The 19,628-nt window shown below is 38.6% G+C and overlaps 1 long non-coding RNA gene across 2 annotated transcripts in view; it reads right to left on the bottom strand.

The window, feature by feature from the left end:
* The window catches only part of LOC115944341 (uncharacterized), a 217,740-nt gene that overhangs the window by 7,598 nt on the left and 190,514 nt on the right, over positions 1 to 19,628 (bottom strand). The window contains exons 5-6 of one of the 2 annotated variants that reach the window (XR_014139035.1): positions 13,226 to 13,327; positions 11,292 to 11,575 (exon numbers count right to left, since the gene is read on the bottom strand). This is a non-coding gene — a long non-coding RNA (uncharacterized LOC115944341). Of the gene's footprint in view, positions 1 to 11,291; positions 11,576 to 13,225; positions 13,328 to 19,628 lie in introns of those variants that run through there. The other variant, XR_004078906.2, reaches the window with a different exon arrangement.

Genomic DNA, 19,628 nt, shown 5'->3' with positions numbered 1-19,628 from the left:
CCGCATCGGGCTCCCTGCTCGGCAGGGAGTCTGCTTCTCCCTCTGACCCTCCTCCCTCTCATGCTCTCTGTCTCTCATTCTCTCTCTCAAAATAAATAAATAAATAAAATCTTTAAAAAAAAAAAAAAGAAGTAGCTAATGCAAATTAAGCAACTAGAAAGTAAATTTAACAAATGTTCATTACACGTATACTTTCTCCAGAGCATGGGCGTAGTGCTGTGGGGAACAAAAAATTATATAATAATAACAAAATAACCACCGTTCATTAAACTGGAACTGAATTAACTCCTTCTATTCAGTTGGTATTTATTTCCTTCACAGCACTTATTAAATATAGAGCAATTATGTTTGTTTCTTTACTTATTTAATGTCTCCCCTCTCTCATTTATGAACTCCAAGAAGGTTGGGGCCTTACAAGGTCCTTACTGCTCTATCTCCAACACCTAGCAGAATGCCTGTTCCCTAATGGGTGGGTGGTCAAAACATTTTGTAGAATAAATTAGCAAATGTGCTAAGTGCTTTCTATGCATTACTTCATTTAATTTTCACAATTATTATTCTTGTGGTTTTATAGATGTGGAAATGGAGCCTTTGATGAGTTAAGTAGGATTGCTGGAGTATAAATCAAACACAGGTCGGCTGACTCCAGTGCACAAGATGGTAACCATTTCCCAGTGTTGCCAATTCTGAGAACATATACTAGGTTTCTGCTGCTGGAGGATAATATTTAATGAATGATGCCAGGAATTATAATCAGAGAGTAAGAGATGTACATAAATAAATCACAAAAGCAAGACCACAAATTGCTATAATAGAAGGACAAATATCAATCTGTGAATGAAGAGAAGGTTAATTTTAACTAAAAGACGAGAATCTAGGTAAGTTTCCTGGAAAGGCATAATTGATTTCATATATTTTATTTTGTAGTTTAAAATCATCCATTTGGCTCTTTTAAAATAATTCTTTATATTTCAATTCATTGGCAGACATAATTTTCTTCATGTTCTTAAACAGCATTATAATAGCTGATTTAAAATCTGACCTGCTAATTTCAACATGTAAATGGTCTCAGGCTCAGTCTTCATGGATTTCTTTTCTTTTGGGAAGGGGCCATATTTTCCTGCTCTTCCTATTTGAGCAATTCTGGATTATATCCTGGACACTGTGAAGGTTGTTCTGAAGACTCTGAATTTGATTATACTCCCCTGAAAAGTACTGACATATTTTTGCCTGTTTTTGCAGACGATTAACCTGGCTGGACTCAAACTGCAGACTCAGACTCCAAGCAGCCACTCACGGTTCCTTCCCTCAGACTTGGCTGCGATACCTCATCCTGCCCAGTGAATGAGCTGTTCGTGGCTTAGCCAAAGACTGGAGCAGAGTCAACACAGAGAAGTGGGGGCTCCTATTCCCTGGCTCTCTTCTTTCCTGGATTCCTTCTTACTTTTGAGTGGCTATGGTTTCCCTGAATTCTCTATCCTGGTTCTTCAAACCATACAAACTGTGGGTTTCTATCAGAATTTTGGCACCTCCATGGTGCAGACTGCAGCCTCTTCTCTGGCTGGGACCTGTAAAAATAAAAACTCACCAGGTGCTATTCCCTTCCATCAAGTGTCAGTCTCAGAGTCTTCCTGCTTTTGGTTTTTGGTGTATATATTTGTCTAAAGTTAAGAGTTATTATCTACAGGAGGGTTGGTTTGAAAGCTCACTTGGCCTTCAGCGGACATGGAGCCTCTCAGAATAGTAAGATTTAAATGAATTTGATGACATTGACAAAAATGGGGCTGGGGATAGGGTGCCTCAGGGTACTTCCCTACCAAAGGAATTCTTTGTACAATGGTGGTGAGAACAGTCAAGACATGTTGAGTTTGCAGCACTGTGAACAGCCAGTGTGGGTGTTTGGTTCTTGAAGTGGCTGCGTGGGAGAATGTGAGGATACCTGACAGGTAGGTCAGTTCAATGGGAAAGGGAGGCTGAGAAATTACTTTTGGATGCCAGGTAATCTTTCAGTAATGGGGAACTCTTGAAGATTCTGGGGCATGGTACAGAGACAATCCCAAGTGTCTGGGAGACCCAGTGCAGCGGATAGCTACCGTGGAGCGGATGAACATGGCGGAGCTGGCTCTGCAGTCAAGGAAAGCTGCCAGGAGGTTATTGCAGGAACCTAGAGAAAAGGCCCAAATTGAGGCAGCTGCAGCATAAATCCATCTGAACTGAGCAAATATAATTAAAGTTTGGAATATTTTTCCATACATATGCTCTGTAATAGTGAAAAAGACATCTAAAATGAAATCTTGTCAACATGGGACTCTAATGGTGAGAATATTTTGATTGATATTAAATTGGTTATAAAACATTTATGAATCGTGATTTCAACTTGTAACTGAAAAACATTAAACTCCTTTGCAAATTTAAACATTAAATGTACTTAATTGTCAATTAATGGAGTGAGAGTGTGAAGAAACTGACATTTATAAATTGCTTACTACTTGCCAGGCACATTATCACCTTCGGTACCTACTGGATCCCCTGAGAAATAGTTATTTCTTTTTCCATTTTACAGATGTGGAAATTGAGAAGTACAAAAGTTAAAAGTAACTTTTCCAGGGTCACACAGTGAGTAAATAGACGATATTACGTCCTTTAAGCCCAGGTCTACCTGATTCTATTGTTTATTCTATTTTTAGCACAGTTCTATTTTTTTAAAATATTTTATTTATTTATTTGACAGAGAGAGACACAGGAAGAGAGGGAACACAAGCAGGGGGAGTGGGAGAGGGAGAAGAAGGCTTCCCGCGGAGCAGGGAGCCCGATGAGGGGCTCGATCCCAGGACCCTGGGATCATGACCTGAGCCGAAGGCAGACGCTTAACAGCTGAGCCACCCAGGCGCCCAGCACAATTCTATTTTTTAAAAATGAATTGTGAAAGTAGCAGACAAGCTCTAACTCTTGTTTTGGGAAGCAACTTCCAGATCTCTTCTTCAGTGTCCTCTGACAAACTATTTCAACAATAGTTATAAATTCCTTGGAAGCACAACACAAAGAGATGGTTCTTAGTAAACACTTGTTCGAGCCTTCTTTTCCCCCATGGAAGAAAATTGTTAGAATGAGTTCCTAATGGACTAAAATGTGATGGGACAGACATCTTGATTAATAGTAAAAAATACATAAAATTAAAGAAGTACTCTTTATCCAGATAACTCAATTGTTTTGATTTTTTTTTCATGAGTTAACAGGGACAACTGGGGCTCCCATGAAGAAAAGATAGCAAATTTTTTAGGATAAGTTTTTTGTTTTTGTTTTTGCTTTTTGATAACGACATTTAAAAAAAAACAGTAGAGTTAACACACAATGTTACATTCAGGTGTACAACTTAGTGATTTGACAAGTTTATACATTATGCCATGTTCACCATAAGGGTAGCTACCGCCTGTCCCATTCCATCACCATTACAGTATCATCTGCTTTCTATTCCGGTGACTTACTCATTCCACAACTGGAGGACTGCATCTCCCTCTCCCCTTCACCCATTCTGCCCAACTTCCCACCCCCTCTCCCCTCTGGCAACCATCAGTTTCTTCTCTGTAGTTAGAGTTCTGATTCTGCTTTTTGTTTGTTTATTCATTTTTTTAGATTCCACTTAATGAGTGGAGTCATATGATATTTGTCTTTCTCCATCTGATTTATTTCACTTAGCATAATGCCCTCTAGTTCCATCCCTGTTGTCTTCAATGGCACAATCTCATAGGACAAGTGTTTTTGTTTTTGTTTTTTTAGGGCAAGTGTTTGTAAGGTTATCTTTCCATATGGAGAAAGCACAAGGTGAGAAATCACGTAGTTCTTCATAAAGCCTTCAGATATAACATGTTTCTAAATGATCCTTGAAATTTAACCATATGCTCCCTTGTAATGATTTCAATATTTGGTTGCTCATCCTTTTTGCACCTGACACTCTCCCAGAACACCGGATGTATTTAAGGTGGGTGGGAGGCAGGGGACATAGACAGCACTATGATTCTTCTACAACAGAAGATACTGGGAGTGTGGGGGAAGAAATGTCACCTGTGTCTTATTAAAGCCCTGATTATATCTAGTGGAAGGTGGCTTTGATTATTATTAAAGACTTCTCAAATTTTGGGCTTGCTCCATATTATTTTTCTAGTGAAACTTTGAAAGAGACTAAAACTGGAAACTGGCCATTTTCTTATGGAGATTCATCACAATTTTCTGCATTATTTGGGAAAGGAATCACATGAACTAATTCAGATGTTAGTTAGTTATTACTAGTAGCACACATAATCCATGAAACAATGAGTCTCAGGAGAATCAGGTCATGGTGGAGCCAAGGAGGGAGGCTAGTGGATGTAGAATATCACACTGTAAAGAGCTAGTTGAGGAAATACTTTTGAGGGTCACTTAGATGTGGGCCCTGGACACCTGAGAAGACAGAATCATCGATATTGGAAAGATTGGTCAAGAAGTGAGCACAACTTCTAGCTCATGGCTGGGATTTCTATCTTTATCCCCAAATGGTCTTGCTGATCTGTAAGCAGTTCTGTGGGCTATTTTGTTTTACACATTAAGCTCTACAGATTAACTAGAGACTGGGCTCAAAATTTAAGAAAAATGCTAAAGATTTCACACTCATGATTATAAATATAAATATGCCATCTTCACAGTTTTAGAAAGATTCCTCTAGGCTCCTGGGAGTAATATCATGTTAATGTTTCAGTTTCCATAAGACTTAAATAAGTAACTTTATGAAGGTTGTTCTCTGAGTTTATGGAAAATTATAATATATATGGAATCAAGCATACCAGGTATTTTTTACTTGGCTTTTTCTTTTAAGAAAAGCAAGTGAAAATTTACTTACAGCCATTTTTTGGTTCTCTTTTAAAGAAATAAATATATAGAATTTGAGCATCCTATATTCAGAAAGAAATATTTGGGGCCATTATGATAGTGAGCTCATCTTGAAACTAGATAGTTTTCTCCTTCCAGCTTAATCGGGGGCTTAATACTTGGATCAACAAATGCTCTTCTCTAGCTGTGCTCGTCAGACAACGTGTCTGTGTTCCAACGTGACGCTACAATATTTAGCTGCCTTCACCAACTTAATGAGTACCTAACTCACACCTGGACCGTAAGATAATCCTAAGATAGATGAACCAATTTAATGCTCACAAGAATGCTTTATTGTCTCCCTTTCTTTCATGGTTGAGGAAACCAATGTTCAGGGAAGTTCGATGAATTGTCCAAAGTCACACAGCAGGAAGGAGACCTATGTATCAAACACACACACACACACACACACACACATATATACATATATATAATCTGTCTTCCTAATTTTTAGACTCCCATCCTAAAGTATCAATAGCTGAGACCATTCAAACTGACTGGTCACCAGAATACTAAGGGGTTCCAGACGGGAGGAGGGAAGGTATATGTTGACTCACATGATCTCCAGGATGAATCTGTTGAAGGGTACCTGTGTTCCGTTCACAGTAACATCACAGCAGGTAATGTGAGCCAGTCTCTGTGGGGCTTCTGCAGAAAAAATAAAAACCCTACTCCTTCGCTCAGTGATGCAAATAAAGCTTACTTTCCTAGAAACAGATTTTATGGACAGTTTAATACAGTGTTTTTTTTTTTCTTTCAGAAATTGGAAGTTGGATATACTCAACTGTGCTTTTTTTTATTCTCCAAGGACACCATATACATTGTAACTTGTCTATCTAAGCAATTCAGTAAAACTGGTTAGAGAACTTGCTTTCTCCAAAGGAAAGAAGGAACTGCATGTGGACACTAGCAAGCACTGTATTTATATAGACTCTATAAAACTGATGATTATATTTACTAAACAGTCCTATATAAAAGCTAAAGACATCTCAACCAAATGCCAGATGACTTTATTATAGGAAACATATATTCATAACAAGCCAATATACTCCTTCCAAAATTTTATGAAATGAGGACTAAAAACACTCTCAATTTGTAATTGTTTGAAAACTTCATTTAGTTTAGAACCCCTCCTTTCCCCCCAAACAGATACTCGCTATATACAGCAGATAACTAATATATAAAACATAGACAAACGGAGCCTCTGAAATGTGAAATGTGAAATAGGCCAATCTGAGACACTGATGGAAAACCTTGAGATGGGACATACAAAGAATTTTTAAACATTTATTTATTCATTATTTTAGAGAGATAGAGAGCACACATGCGCATGCACAAGGGAGGGGAGAGGCAGAGGGAGAGGGAGAGAGAATCTCAAGCAGACTCCCTGCTGAGCCCAGGGCTCCATCCCAGGACCCTGAGATCATGACCTGAGCTGAAATCAAGAGTCGGATGCTTGACCGACTGAGTCACCCAGGTGCCCCATATGAGGAACATTTTTTTTAAAGATTTTGTTTATTTATTTGAGAGACAGAGAGAGAAACAGCATGAGAGAGGAAACGATCAGAGGGAGAAGCAGGCTCCCTGCTGAGCCGGGAGCCCGATGCGGGACTCGATCCAGGGACTTGATCCAGGGACCTGATCCAGGGACTCCAGGATCATGACCCGAGCCGAAGGCAGTCGCTTAACCGACTGAGCCACCCAGGCGCCCCATATGAGGAACTTTTAAACAAATACCAAATAAGTCTTTTATTAATAATAGCAAAAAGATGAATTTTTTTAAAAGACAAACAAAACAAAACAAAACAAAATACAACCAAGAAAGGTCAAGTTAAAAATAAAATTTCCGTGCTAATGGATTAAAACTTATTTTTAATTATTACTTTAAATTTTCTAACAGCGGTTTAACATAATTTTTAAATTTATGCTTGTGCAATAAGGACAAGCTTAATCTAATTAGGCTGCCCTTAGCACTACACTTAAATCTGCCCACAACAGTAGATAATATTCTTATATGTAAAGAGAATCTGTGTGATGCATTTGGTACCCAACCAAGTGGAAAAGGCCTTGATTTAAAAACTTGGAAGCCAAATGTGTTCTCTATCAAAATTAGAAGCTACTGTTCTGATATATTATTGGGTCATTTCACCAGCAGTGGACCACAGACACAAGCTTTATTATAAAATAGTGGCATGTTTTAAATGTCCATTAATACATGTTTAATTATAATGGAATGTCTATAAAAGTCCATGTGACATCTATGCAAAGATCAAAACAATCCATTTTAATCAGCATTAACTTAATGGATACAGAATGAATTAGAAAGAAAGGGATGTTCCAAAGGAAATAAATAACACATATAGAAAGCTTGAAATTTTTTTTAAGATTTTATTTATTTATTTGACAGAGAGAGACACAGAGAGAGAGGGATCACAAGCGGGGGGGAGTGGGAGAGGGAGAAGCAGGCTTCCCGCCGAGCAGGGAGCCCGATGCCGGGCTCGATCCCAGGACCCTGGGATCATGACCGAGCCGAAGGCAGATGCTTAATGACTGAGCCACCGAGGCGCCCCAGAAAGCTTGAATGTAAGTAATAATAGTGGGTTTATCTTTAAAGGAACCAAGAAAATTCTGATTTCATATAGATATGACTTAATTAATAACTTTTAAGTGTATAATTTTAACAGTTGCCAAAAATTCCAATTCACTGAAGTACACGAAAAGAGAATGTACATTCATTCATTGTTTATTCATTAACCCAGCAAATATTTATTCAACATTTGTTAGGTAGCATACATTATAATAGTAAAATATGCTACCTAGCCGCAAGTTGCTCATAGACTGAGTTCAGAGAGGAATATAATTGCATAAATATAATTCAGCGTAAATAGGAACTATTATAATAAGAGTTATGTACACAAAGAAGAGAAGAGTCAGAGAAAATCCTTAATGGCTGCCCTCAAGAATGTGTGGTAACAACAACAAAAAAAATTCTTAAGAATGTGTGGTAATTTATAGGTATAAAAAAATAGAAGATTATTCCAGAAAGGAAGGAGAACATGTGCAGCGTCATGGGGTAGGGATGAACAGAGTGTCTTGAGGGAAATCTGCGTTGTCCACGTTGGATGAAGAGTAAGGTTTGGGTGGACACTGTGGGAGAGGAGGTTAGCGGGAGGCAAAAAGCGGAGGCTTTTAAAGCCAAGCTGAGTAATTTGGACTTCCAGACCCTGGGAAGGAACTGAAGAGTTCAAAGAAGGTGAGTAACGTAATATCTTCTACTTTTTAAAAAGACCACTGTGTTTACACAAGGAGTTAATATCAGTGAATATCAGAGAGGTTCAGATACAAGGACAGAGAGACCCTTACAGAAAGTTACAATAGCCCCAGAGGATGAGCCCCTCAGCCAAGATGGCAGCAGGGGAGCACCATGAAGGGTAGAAGCTACAGAATAAACACTGACTTGAGGTTGGGGGGTGGGGATGGATGTAGAGGGGGTGGATTGTAGAATGACTCCCATGTTTTTGACTTGGTAACTTGTTAGATCATGGTATCTCTGACTCAAATAAAAAATACAAGGAAATAAAGTTCCAGGAGGAAATAATGAGTTCAGTGCTAGACCTGTTGAAATTGATGTGCCTCCAAGTTATACACGAAAAAATCTCAGACATCAGTTGCATATATAGAAATATAGGGCTCAGAAGAAAAGGGCAGAATCAGAGTTTTTGCATTAATCACATCATGTCCATGCTTTGAAATGTTTGATCAGTATACATATGTATCTGTTAGGCTGTAGGGTTTCGGATGTGTAAATTACGCCACCATGGACAAAGTTGAAAGAAGCACCTGTGGCAAGTTTCAGAGCAGAGAGCTACAAATGTGGCAATCAGAAGTTTGAGGCAAAATATGCCTGTACTCAGTGGGCATGGACAAATGATTCATTAGCTCAGCGTTCTCACAGAAGCCAATCTAACATGTCTGAAAAATAAGTCAGAGATTAGCCACTTACCTCCTCTACATTCATTCCCATACCTGTTCCTTTATTCTTATTGTCTGGGTACTATCTCAGATGCTAGGAAAATAGCAACAAATAAGATGGAGAAAGCCCTGGGCTTCATGGAGCTTAGTTTGGTCAAAACTCACCATGAACACACACACAAATAAATAACATAATTTAATTACAGAAGTAATACACATAATGAAGAAAAAGAAAGCAGGATGAAGAAACAGTGTGAAAAGTGGCATTTAAAAAGGGGTGGCCATGGGTGTTATATGCAAACAATGAATCATGGAACACTCCATCAAAAACTAATGATGTAATATGTATGGTGATTAACATAATAAAAAAATAAATAAAATAAATAAAAAAATAAAAAGGGGTGGCCAGAGAAGAATTCTTTGTTGAAGGGAAGGGAAAAGGGAGTCATGGAAAAACCCTCATGTATGCCCATGGCTGTTATGAGTGTCATTATATTTAAATAAAATGCTTTTTTTTCCCCCTAAGGAATCCCAACAGAGGACACAAAAGATGAGACATAGTGCTGATGTCTAACTCTGATCCTTGTCTTAGCTTCATCTTGTTTCTATATATGTGAAAAAGATGCAGGGTAGAATCTATGAAGTTTGGGAGGGAACTGTGGTATCGTATATAGGGAAACAGCCTAATGAATAGTTTTTAAAATAGTCTTCATTTCAGAATGAAGAAACATTTTGTTCACTTAAAATATATATATATATATATATGTCTAGCATTCATTTGAAGGCCAGTGAGTTCCTTGCTGTAGCTTAGACCAGATGAGTCTTATGGAAATAAGTTTTACGCTCATGAAAATTGGAGTTTACTCAGGAAATACCGCTAGTGTCTTAATGAAAGTGCATTGCATGCCCCTTCTGAAATTTAACACATGGAATGAACCTTTCCACATCTGTAGCAAATGCAGACTTTGCTGCCTTAAGGGCTTGGCATTTTCAGATAAAAAAGAATCAATGTCATTATACAGTATCTCTCTAGAGCATCGTAATTATTCTGCATGCATACAATATTTATTTAAAACTTAAAATTAAACTTCAAGAGGTGGTCATTTGAAAGCTGGCAGTCAGTGAACGGATCCTGTATTCATGAAAAAGGGAATATTTCTTCTAAAAGTTGAGAAATAGATCAAAACGGTCTTTCCAGTAACTGGCACTTTAGTCATATAGATGCTTTTTATGTGTCAGATTTATTAATCAAGAAGGTCCATGGGAACGAGAGAAGGAAATCTGGAGGATGTGACTGTCGGTTTTTGATATGTCAGGTATAATTTCGTAGCTGTGATTTTTGGATTGCAGTACACACACAGCACTGTGCTGATGTTTGTGTATCTCTTTATCCTCATCATTTGTGATGACTAGAAAAGAAGATAAGGCGGAGATGTTTTGATACAGGATTGAAACTTGAAACTCCAGTCCTTCAATTTGAACAGTATTCCTGTTTCATCTTTCTTTTCATGTTACCTTTTTAACTTTTGCCACTGATGTAAAAGGGAAAAAAAAAAGAAAATTTGAAAAGATGCCAGGTGTTGGTTCTTATCTGGGTGAAGGATCACAGAAGTGGAGGATAAAATACAGTTTGTAGTTTGTCGCAGCAGCAGACTTATGAAGATCAAACACTTGTCAACAACAACTGTTTGTCTTCCTCTGGCCATCATAGAATTATTAAGACAGTGACAGCTCTTCATAGTTGGTACGTTTGGCCAAGATTGTAGCGTCTAATGTTCCAATTAGTTGAACAGGATGCATTCTGCTGTAATGAATACAGTCCTCCTTAATTGCTTTTGGCTGCTTCCGGAAATAAAAGAGCCTCGTTGTGTTACAAATGCGCTGGTCACTGTGAAATTCAGAATGGTATGCTCCCTTTTAAGTCGTCAAAAATAACACGGAACAGGTATCTCCAAAAGCTGAGGTAGAGCAGTTTATTTTTATGATGTTTGAACTGAGAAGGCAACAAAACTGTCTGCAAAGTAAAAGAACCAGGCCAAACTTTTCTTTGGTTATTATTTTATTCTGCCTGCCGAATAACTGGTTTGAGGTTTTTCTCTATTGGTTTTCACAAATACACCAGCTGCTTGCGTGCTACTTCGATTTTGTACTGTATCATGCAATTCTTGGTGAAAATTCTTATTTGTGACCAAATCTGAATGACTCTTTGTTTTATGCAAACTTACTAAATTTTTTTTTTTCTTTTTGACTCCTGCAGATATCAGTCCATACCAAATGTCTAACAGTCTTGGTCTGTATTCAACTCAGATTATTTTGGGGAAGTTTATCTTTCCGAAGTCTAGAGCCAACAGTGCCTTGCAGCATTTGCAGGGACTGGTGTTCTGCAGCAATTCTTTGTTGTTTTTGTTTTTGAGATTATTTATTTATTTATTAGAGAAGAGAGAGAGAGAGACAGAGCACAAGTGGGTGGCGGGGGAGGGGCGGGGGGGAGGAGGACAGCAGACTTCCCACTGAGCAGGGAGCCTGATGCGGGACTCAATCCCAGGACCTGAGATCATGACCTGAGCCGAGAGCAGACGCTTAACTGACTGAGCCACCAAGGCGCCCCTTTTGCAGCAATTCTTGAAGCCCTTTTCAGGTTAGCTTCTCTTAGCCATAATTGCCCTCAGTAGCTACAGGAGGTCCCAGAGAGCCTGAGGGGCTGGTAGAAATTTCATCACCATGTGGGCAAAAAGAAACGGGTATCAAAAACAAGGAAGACAATTTGAACAAGAAAATCTTGAATAGAGATGAGAAGCCATAAGATATAAAGACAGAAAATTTCAGATGAAAAATATACTCCTCTAATATTTTCAGGGATTTTACGTGTGGTTTTAATTCTTTAAATGAGATTTGTACCTCCCTGTATGCCAAACAAAATCACTTGAGAAAACCAAGTTGAACAATAAAATTATGTGCATATAAATAAAATGACATCATATTTATAAAGAGCACTTTACAAATAGTAACCTAATCTATGTACCTATTGTAACTGCACATAAGTCTGAATTTGCCCAGAGGGTTCATTCCTAGCTATGAAAAAAAAAAAAAAATTTGACCAAAGTCAAGGTCACTACTTCACTGCTTAACCTAACCAGTTTCACTGATTTGGAGAAAACTCAGCACAATCTTCTCAACCTCCTTCTTCCAATTAGTATTTATGAGTGTGTGTTCAACTTTCTGAAACTAACACATGAATGTAGTGCTAAAAAGGCTTATGTCACAATCCAACAGTCTTTACTACAGCCCTTAGTTACTCTGCTTTATAAAGACAACCATTTTCGATGCCATTAACGTATTTCTTCTTGGTGTGGTACTTCTATCGTATTCATATAGATGTGTCATATATATGTCCATTTATGTCATATATATCCTATATATTCCATATATATTCTGGGATTCATAGATATATATCCATATATATCACATGTATATCCATTTCTTAATTTAACAATTATAGAAATAATATATTGACTTTTTGTTTTGGAAGTATAGAATTTACCTCTCTTATGCTCCCCATCTGCTTGCTCTCCCCAATCTCTCAATATAGTTAAATTATAATTTTCTGGTTAAGGTAATAGTCAGTGTTTATATAAATATAAACTACTTATTGTTATGTAAATAGTTTTCACTCTGGGATTACAATTCTTTTTTAATAAAGCTTTTTTCCCCCCTGAAATTAATATTCTCTCATTATTTCCTTGTTTGTTTTTCTCTATTTTTCATTTATATTTCCTATGAGGTAGTTTTCAAAATAAATCCATTAAAATAAATACCCCCAAAATATGTCAAAGGGCTATTAACATTTTTTTTTTCTTTTAGAGAGAGAGAGAGTGAGAGGGCGCACAAACAGGGGGAGCTTAAGGCAGAGGGAGAAGCAGGCTCCCTGCTGAACAAGGAGCCGGATGTGGGACTCGATCCCAGGACCCTGGGATCACGACCAGAGCTGAAGGCACATGCTTAACTAACTGAGACACCCAGCCGTCCCTAACATTTTTTTTTAAATTTTTTTTAAAGATTTTATTTATTTATTTGAGAGAGAGAATGAGAGAGAGAGAGCATGAGAGAGGGGAGGGTCAGAGGGAGAAGCAGACCCCCCGCTGAGCAGGGAGCCCGACGTGGGACTCGATCCCGGGACTCCAGGATCATGACCTGAGCCGAAGGCAGTCGCTTAACCAACTGAGGCACCCAGGCGCCCCACCTAACATTTTGTTTTAATGTTGAAACACAGTTTTAAGCAGTCTCCTCCATCCCCATACCAGTCCTCTGTCTCTTGCTCTATTCTATGCATAGCTAACATACTGGTCCTTACCTCTGCAGGTCTCCTGGACTTGAACCCTGGATTCCTGGATCTTCGTTAGTGTTTTTTTTTTCTCTTCTTTTGTATTTCTAAAGTAAATCTTCTAGTATCTTCCTAAGAAAGAGTGCACAGGAAACACATTTACTTAATTTAGATATCGAATATCTGGTGATGCCTTTATTCTACCCTCAAATACGACTGGTAACTTTAAAATCACTTTATAATGAAATTTTATAGGCACTGAACCACAAAGTCTTCTGGAACTCAGGGTTGCTCTTAAGAATTCGAATACAATTTCTTCTTCCTAAGCATTTCTCCATGACTTGCTTCTACTCTTTCAGGAGTTCTTAGAATCTTTTTCCACCCCTGTGTTTCAGAAAGCTCGTAACAATCTGCTTTGGTGAGAATCCTTCTCCCTTGTGCTTGGCCTTCAGTAGGCCCTTTCCATGTGGAGACGTATGACCTTCAGTTCTGTGAAATGCTTCTGAACTGATTTTGATAATTTTGTCGCCTCTGTTTTCTTTGTTCTTTATTTCTGGATTTTGTAGCTTTTCAATTCTCTACTTCCTCTTCTGTAGTGTTTGTCTTTTTCCCCCCCTCTGGGACACTACCTTCCTTGACACTATCTTTTATATCTTCTGAGACTTTTTTTTTCTGTAATCACATTTTAAATTCTAAGTGTTATTCTTTGTTTTCTGATTATTCCTTCTTATTATTATAAGCTGTTTCTTTTAGGTACAATATCTTCTCTCATCGATCAGGAGAATAATAATCATTTATATAATATTTTTAAATAAAGTTTTTTTTGTGCTTTATGTTGCCTCCATTTTTCTCTAGTTTATTCTATTTGTGTCACTGTATTTTCATATTTCCTTCAAATATTTGGTGTTTCTTGACTGTCCATTCAAACTTAGGAGTGAGACACATTTATAAATTGAAAAAGGAAAACTTGATGACATCTCTTGGTGTGTGGGAAAGATTTCCACATGGATATTTATGTGACAGGAACTTTAAATGTCAGAGTCTATGGGTTTTCCCACTAGAGTTCTTTATTTTCTCCAGACAAGAGTCCTCTATACCTCCTAGGGGTGGGTGGGAGGACTGTGTGGGGGCAGGATTGGTGTGGGCACCGCCCTACGGGCGGCCTGGGGGAGGGAGCTGGGGTGTTCGTCAGGTATCATGTGCACCACCCCAACCCCCTCCCACGTTATCTCTACCCTTCAAAGTGTCTGATGTCCCGGACTTTATAACAGTTCTGGTGCTTTTTTTCCCCCCTCAGAGACTCAAGGTCTGGTCTTTGAGGAGAAGGTCAACAGGGGAGAACTAGCCCGGAAGTATGTGATAGGTGTCACCTTGTTCTCTAAACACTGAAGCAAGCCTAGTTTTCATATTTCCTTGCCTGATGTTAGGCTTCAAATCTTTAGTAAGCACTTTATTAGGTAAAAGGTTTCACTTGTCTCAAAAGTTATACTTTTTTCATAAGATAATTTGAATTGCATTTTGAGGTAACATTTTATTGAAAGCTTTATAGCTGACCAGGTGCATTAAACTAAATACTTTTCCTTCACCTACTAATTTTGTACTTTTGTTAAAGAAAGGAGGACTTTAGTTTTTTGAGTGACTTTCTCTCCCTATAAAATCCCATGCTGCTTATTCCTCTTGTTTCTATTATCCCATATAAGCTGTAGGGGTTTTTCTTTTTTTTTTTTTTTCCCACCCCAGGGACCTCACAATAGACTTGCCAAATTGTAATTATCACAGCAAATCTCTTTGTTCTGACAAATAAAACCTATATGTTTTATTTTACCCCATTTTCTGGAGCTACCTAGTTCAGCCTAAGTTTTCAAAAGTAATCACCAGTCTTTTTGAATCTTGGGAGTGTATTTTTTTAGACCCTGTAATGTGCATAGTGTAAAACCATTTAGAGTTATATTAATTTTTTCTTAGAAATACTATTTCAAGTAATCATGCAGAGAAAAAAAAAGTGAAAATGACTATTTGTATCAACTGAGGACCTCAGTGAAGATTGTTAAAGGCTGAGAAATAGGAGCTACAAAGGAAAATTTGAGGAAAGGAACTTGGATTATTTAGCCAAGAGAAAGGTCTAACAGAATCTACAGTTCAATAACACCATAGTAAAATAATCACCTGCTGTTCTCTACCTCTAGAGAAGGCATAAGAAAAGGAATTAGACTTAGAGTAAAATGTGGAAACTGTGAAACTTTGTAAGATGCACTAACTTTGGCTTTCACCAACACTCTCATAAAAAGGAATAAACGTACAAGGTAAGGCCAACTAGATGCTCAGATTTAAAAGACATGAGTCTGAACAATCCCTACAACTAACTCATTGTTTAGGACCCTAAGACTCCCCCCATCAAAGGTATAGAGACTTCCATTTAGTCAGAAGTATCAAATTTAGAATAAAGTATAAAAGGGACCAATGAATTCAATTGGCTTGGTAAAAGTATTTAATTAATGTTCCTCTCCATTTTGTAATAACACAAGAAAAAAAACTAAGGAAACAAAGATGTGTGTGTGTGTGTGTGTGTGTGCGTGTGCATGCGTGTGTTGGGCCCACTCTGTGAGGGACCCCTCAGAAGGCAGAACACAGATTATGCAGGTGCAGAGACTCCAGCACTATGTGTGTCTTGTCTTCTTGGAAATTCCTATTTAATTTAGTGACTTCCGTAGGAAAATCCCTGGGCATGCTCACGACTCTGGTATTCAGTCTAGCTCCTACGCATGTGCATGCCAGAGGGCTCCTTCTGTATCCGCTCTTCCACATACACAGAGCTGTTTGGTTCCACCGGTATACAGCATCCAAAATAAATGTGTCCAGAGCAAAGGCTGACTTGATTTCTTAGTGTCCCTCCCACGTATTTATCCCTGAAATACAATTCTAAGGCTGTAGGGTTTTTTTACTTAGCTTTTCCCCCTTTACCTTCCATTTTTTTTCTTTTTCCAATCCAATTTTTTGTTTTGGATTTTGGGTACCTTATAGAACCTAGGAAAAACTGGATATAGCCTGGATTTTTAAAACAGTAAGGACTTACTAATATATATCGGTATATATATATATTGTATACATGCACACATAGATGATAGATCTGTGTTTTGAGCTGTCCATTTGTATATTAGAAGCTGCCTTATGGGAATCCGCATTTGTATTGTCACACTTAGTGATCAGTTCTAACCACTACGTAGAGAGAGACTGTCTTGAGGTTGGTTCAGGGCAAATAAGTCATTTTTAGCTTATCGATCTTTAAGGAGAAATGTAGGACCTAGTGCTGAAGGCCTGACATGACACGGAAACCGGACTTCCGGCTGGCTGCAGTTACTGGGCGTGGCCTGGGAACTGAGTCCTGAAGGGAAGAGTACGCGCATTCCTTATAAAGAGCCTGAGGGTGGGGGGCAGCAGAACACACACACACACATATGTATGTAGGTTCTTCCAACTCCCAAATCCTGTAATTTCACAATTTAATTCTCTATCAACGTCCAAATATTTGGTGAGGATTTGATACACCGTTAACATAATTCTATGTTTAAACCTGATACAGAAGACATTTCTCAATCACTAAATACTTTTCTCAATAAACATGCTACATCTCCTTAGAAATATATATTACGTATCTGTTGAATAGTCAAAGGGATGGACTTGCAAAAGCTGCAGTGGAAGGCCAAAAGATCTCAGCCATCTCCTCGTCCCCTTTCCTCTTGCAGAGTACACCCTGGACAGCTTCAGTTCGAGGTTTCTCAGGAGAGGCCACGTGGCAGATTTCTGCACCAGAAAAGGTAAGTGGAAACTTCTGCCCAGTCCTTCCCTTCTTCATGCTCAGAGGGCAGAGCTGGGGAAAGAAGTACTTGCACCACCAAGCCAAATGACAAAGGAAGGCCTACGTGACCAGGACAGTGGAGAGTGGGAGACAGTAGGAGTCTCACGACGGCCTTTGCTGAGCTGCTGCGCCAGCCCCAGGATGCCCTCCCCCTGGGCTTCTTGCATAACTTGTGTGAAACTTTTATATACCTTTCTAGTGAAGCCAAGAAAGCAGGGATTCAGAGTATTCTATTATTTTAGCTGAACACACATCTTGGCTGCAAGAGGTTAAGTGAGTCATGCTTAAATAATTTCAAGAAGACCTTGGATAAGCAAAGTTATATGGGTTTTTGTTTGTTTGCTCTAAGGCTGATATCTTCCAGCACCTATAAATCCTCCTAGGGTGGATAAAGTAGGGAAGATTTCTCAATGTGTTTGGCCATATACCTCCTACTCCTCCCTCTTTTTTTTTTTTTTTTTAACAGCTTGATTGAGATATAACTCAATGCTACATAAATTCACCCATTAAAGTGTACGGATCAGTGTTTTTTTATGTTCAGAGTGTTGCACAACCATCACCATGATCTACTTTTAGAACATTCTACTATCCCTAAAAGAAACCCAAGAACTCCTCGGTTTTCTTAACATCCTAAAGAAGGTGTTTTCATAATGTACTTTAATTACATGGCAAACTATTTTTACAGAAGTATCTATTTTTAAAAATGAGCATCGTCTTTTCAAGTTGGCAACATGAACTTGGCAAGAAATACAATTAAGCTGATGTCTAAATTTATACCTTTGGTATCCTCACATCTATCACAAAGTAGGACCAAAACAAATTCCACTGCCACAAATTAGATAGAGTCGTTATATGAATGATGAGACTGATTTCTAAGCATTTGCCTATTGGGATGTAATTAGATTGGTATTAAATGGAGTCAAAGCACATTCAAAAAGAGATTCAGATAAGAGGATGGATGACCTGTTCTGTTTTGTTTTGTTTTTTTTTTTTCCTCTTATGAATAGTTCCCCAAACAGATTTGTGAAGAGAAAGTTCCTTTTGGCTCTCCTCTTTCACACTCGGTTAGTAAGGATATAGCTGCTGTAACAAACACATCCAGATCCCAGCGGCTGAGAAAGAACAACCCTAAGAGGAGTGGGCAGGTAGGAGGGTTCACACCTTCTGCTGTAAGGAGTCATCCAGAGCCGCTGGTTTCTTCCACCATTGCACACCGCTGTTGCCTGGGTGTGTCATCAAAACCGGCTGTTATGAACAGAACTGTGTCCCTCCCCAAATTTGTATGTTGAAGCTCTAATCCCAAATGTGACTGTATTTGGAGATAGGGCCTAGAAAGAGGTCATAAAGATTCAAGGAGGTCGTAAGAAGGGAGCCTTAATCCCACAGGACTGGGGGCCTCACACAAGGAGGAAGAGACAGCAGAGGTCTCTTTCCATGTGTGCACAGAGGAAGCGCCATTCGAGGACTCAGTGAGAAGGCACCATTCTGGTGAGAGGCCTCACCAGAAACCGGGCCTGATGGCCCCTAGATCTTAGACTTCTAGCTTCTGGAGCTGGTAAAAAAAAAATCTTTTTCTTTGATGTAAGCCACCCACTCTGTGGTATTTTGTTACGGCGGCCCTAGCAGACTAATACCCTAGATAACTAGCAGCATGTCCTCATTCTTGTACACAGGAAGGAGAAAAGAGACATGGTGGAAAATAAGCAGCTTCCTTTTAAGGATATGATATAGAAATTGCAAATATTATCTCTGCTAACTTCTCCTTGTCCAGTATTTAGACACATGAGCAGGTCTAGCCATAAGGAAGGTTAGAAAATATCTAATGGGTTACCCTGCTTCCTGCTAAAACTCAATGTGTGTGTGTGTGTGCACGCATGTGCGTGTGCGTGTTACTTCTAACTAAAAGGCAGAAGCGGGACGTACACTGGGGACCTAGTAGTCTCTGCAACAAACAATCTTCTTCCCAGTTGTAGCATCTCTTTCAGAGGTACCTCTTGGGGACTCAAAAGCTTCCCAACAAATGACTTTGTAGAACCAGCCTGTCGACAGTACCCTATATTCCTATCTTTGATATTTGATCCAGCTCTTCAAAGTTTTTTGCAATCCTGTTTCATTCCTCAGCTCTATGTTCTTAGAGAGTGATAATCTTACTAATTTATACTAAAATATTAATAGGTGATAAATTAGTGGCTACTGCGTAACAATGCTCCCAAATAACTTCTTTTCTTTTTAATATAAACCTTTAGGAACTGCTAAATCTTAACCTAAACTGGTAAAATTCTACATATAAAGTTTCAGATCCTCATGCAGATAGATAAGGAAGAAATTTGGGGCCAGTGTTCTTTTCAGTCTCACTGAGATACTGCAGAAGTCGTTGCCTGTGCTTAGGATTTACTCCTTAGTTAAAGATAAAACAATGACTAGCATTATCTTAAAGTCTTATTTTTTAACCAACTGTCCCCTTCCCCCTCCCATTTATTCTGTTGAAAGGAGGATTCTTCTTGCACACTTGTATCTATCCTACATTCAGAAAGACTCCATAACATCAAGACATGGCAAAGAACTGCATGCTCTAAG

This window comes from Leptonychotes weddellii, chromosome 12 (assembly GCF_054177405.1).
Source record: "Leptonychotes weddellii isolate Sample4059 chromosome 12, ASM5417740v2, whole genome shotgun sequence".
Lineage (NCBI taxonomy): Eukaryota > Metazoa > Chordata > Mammalia > Carnivora > Phocidae > Leptonychotes > Leptonychotes weddellii.
This window is presented reverse-complemented; position numbering and strand designations above follow the sequence as displayed.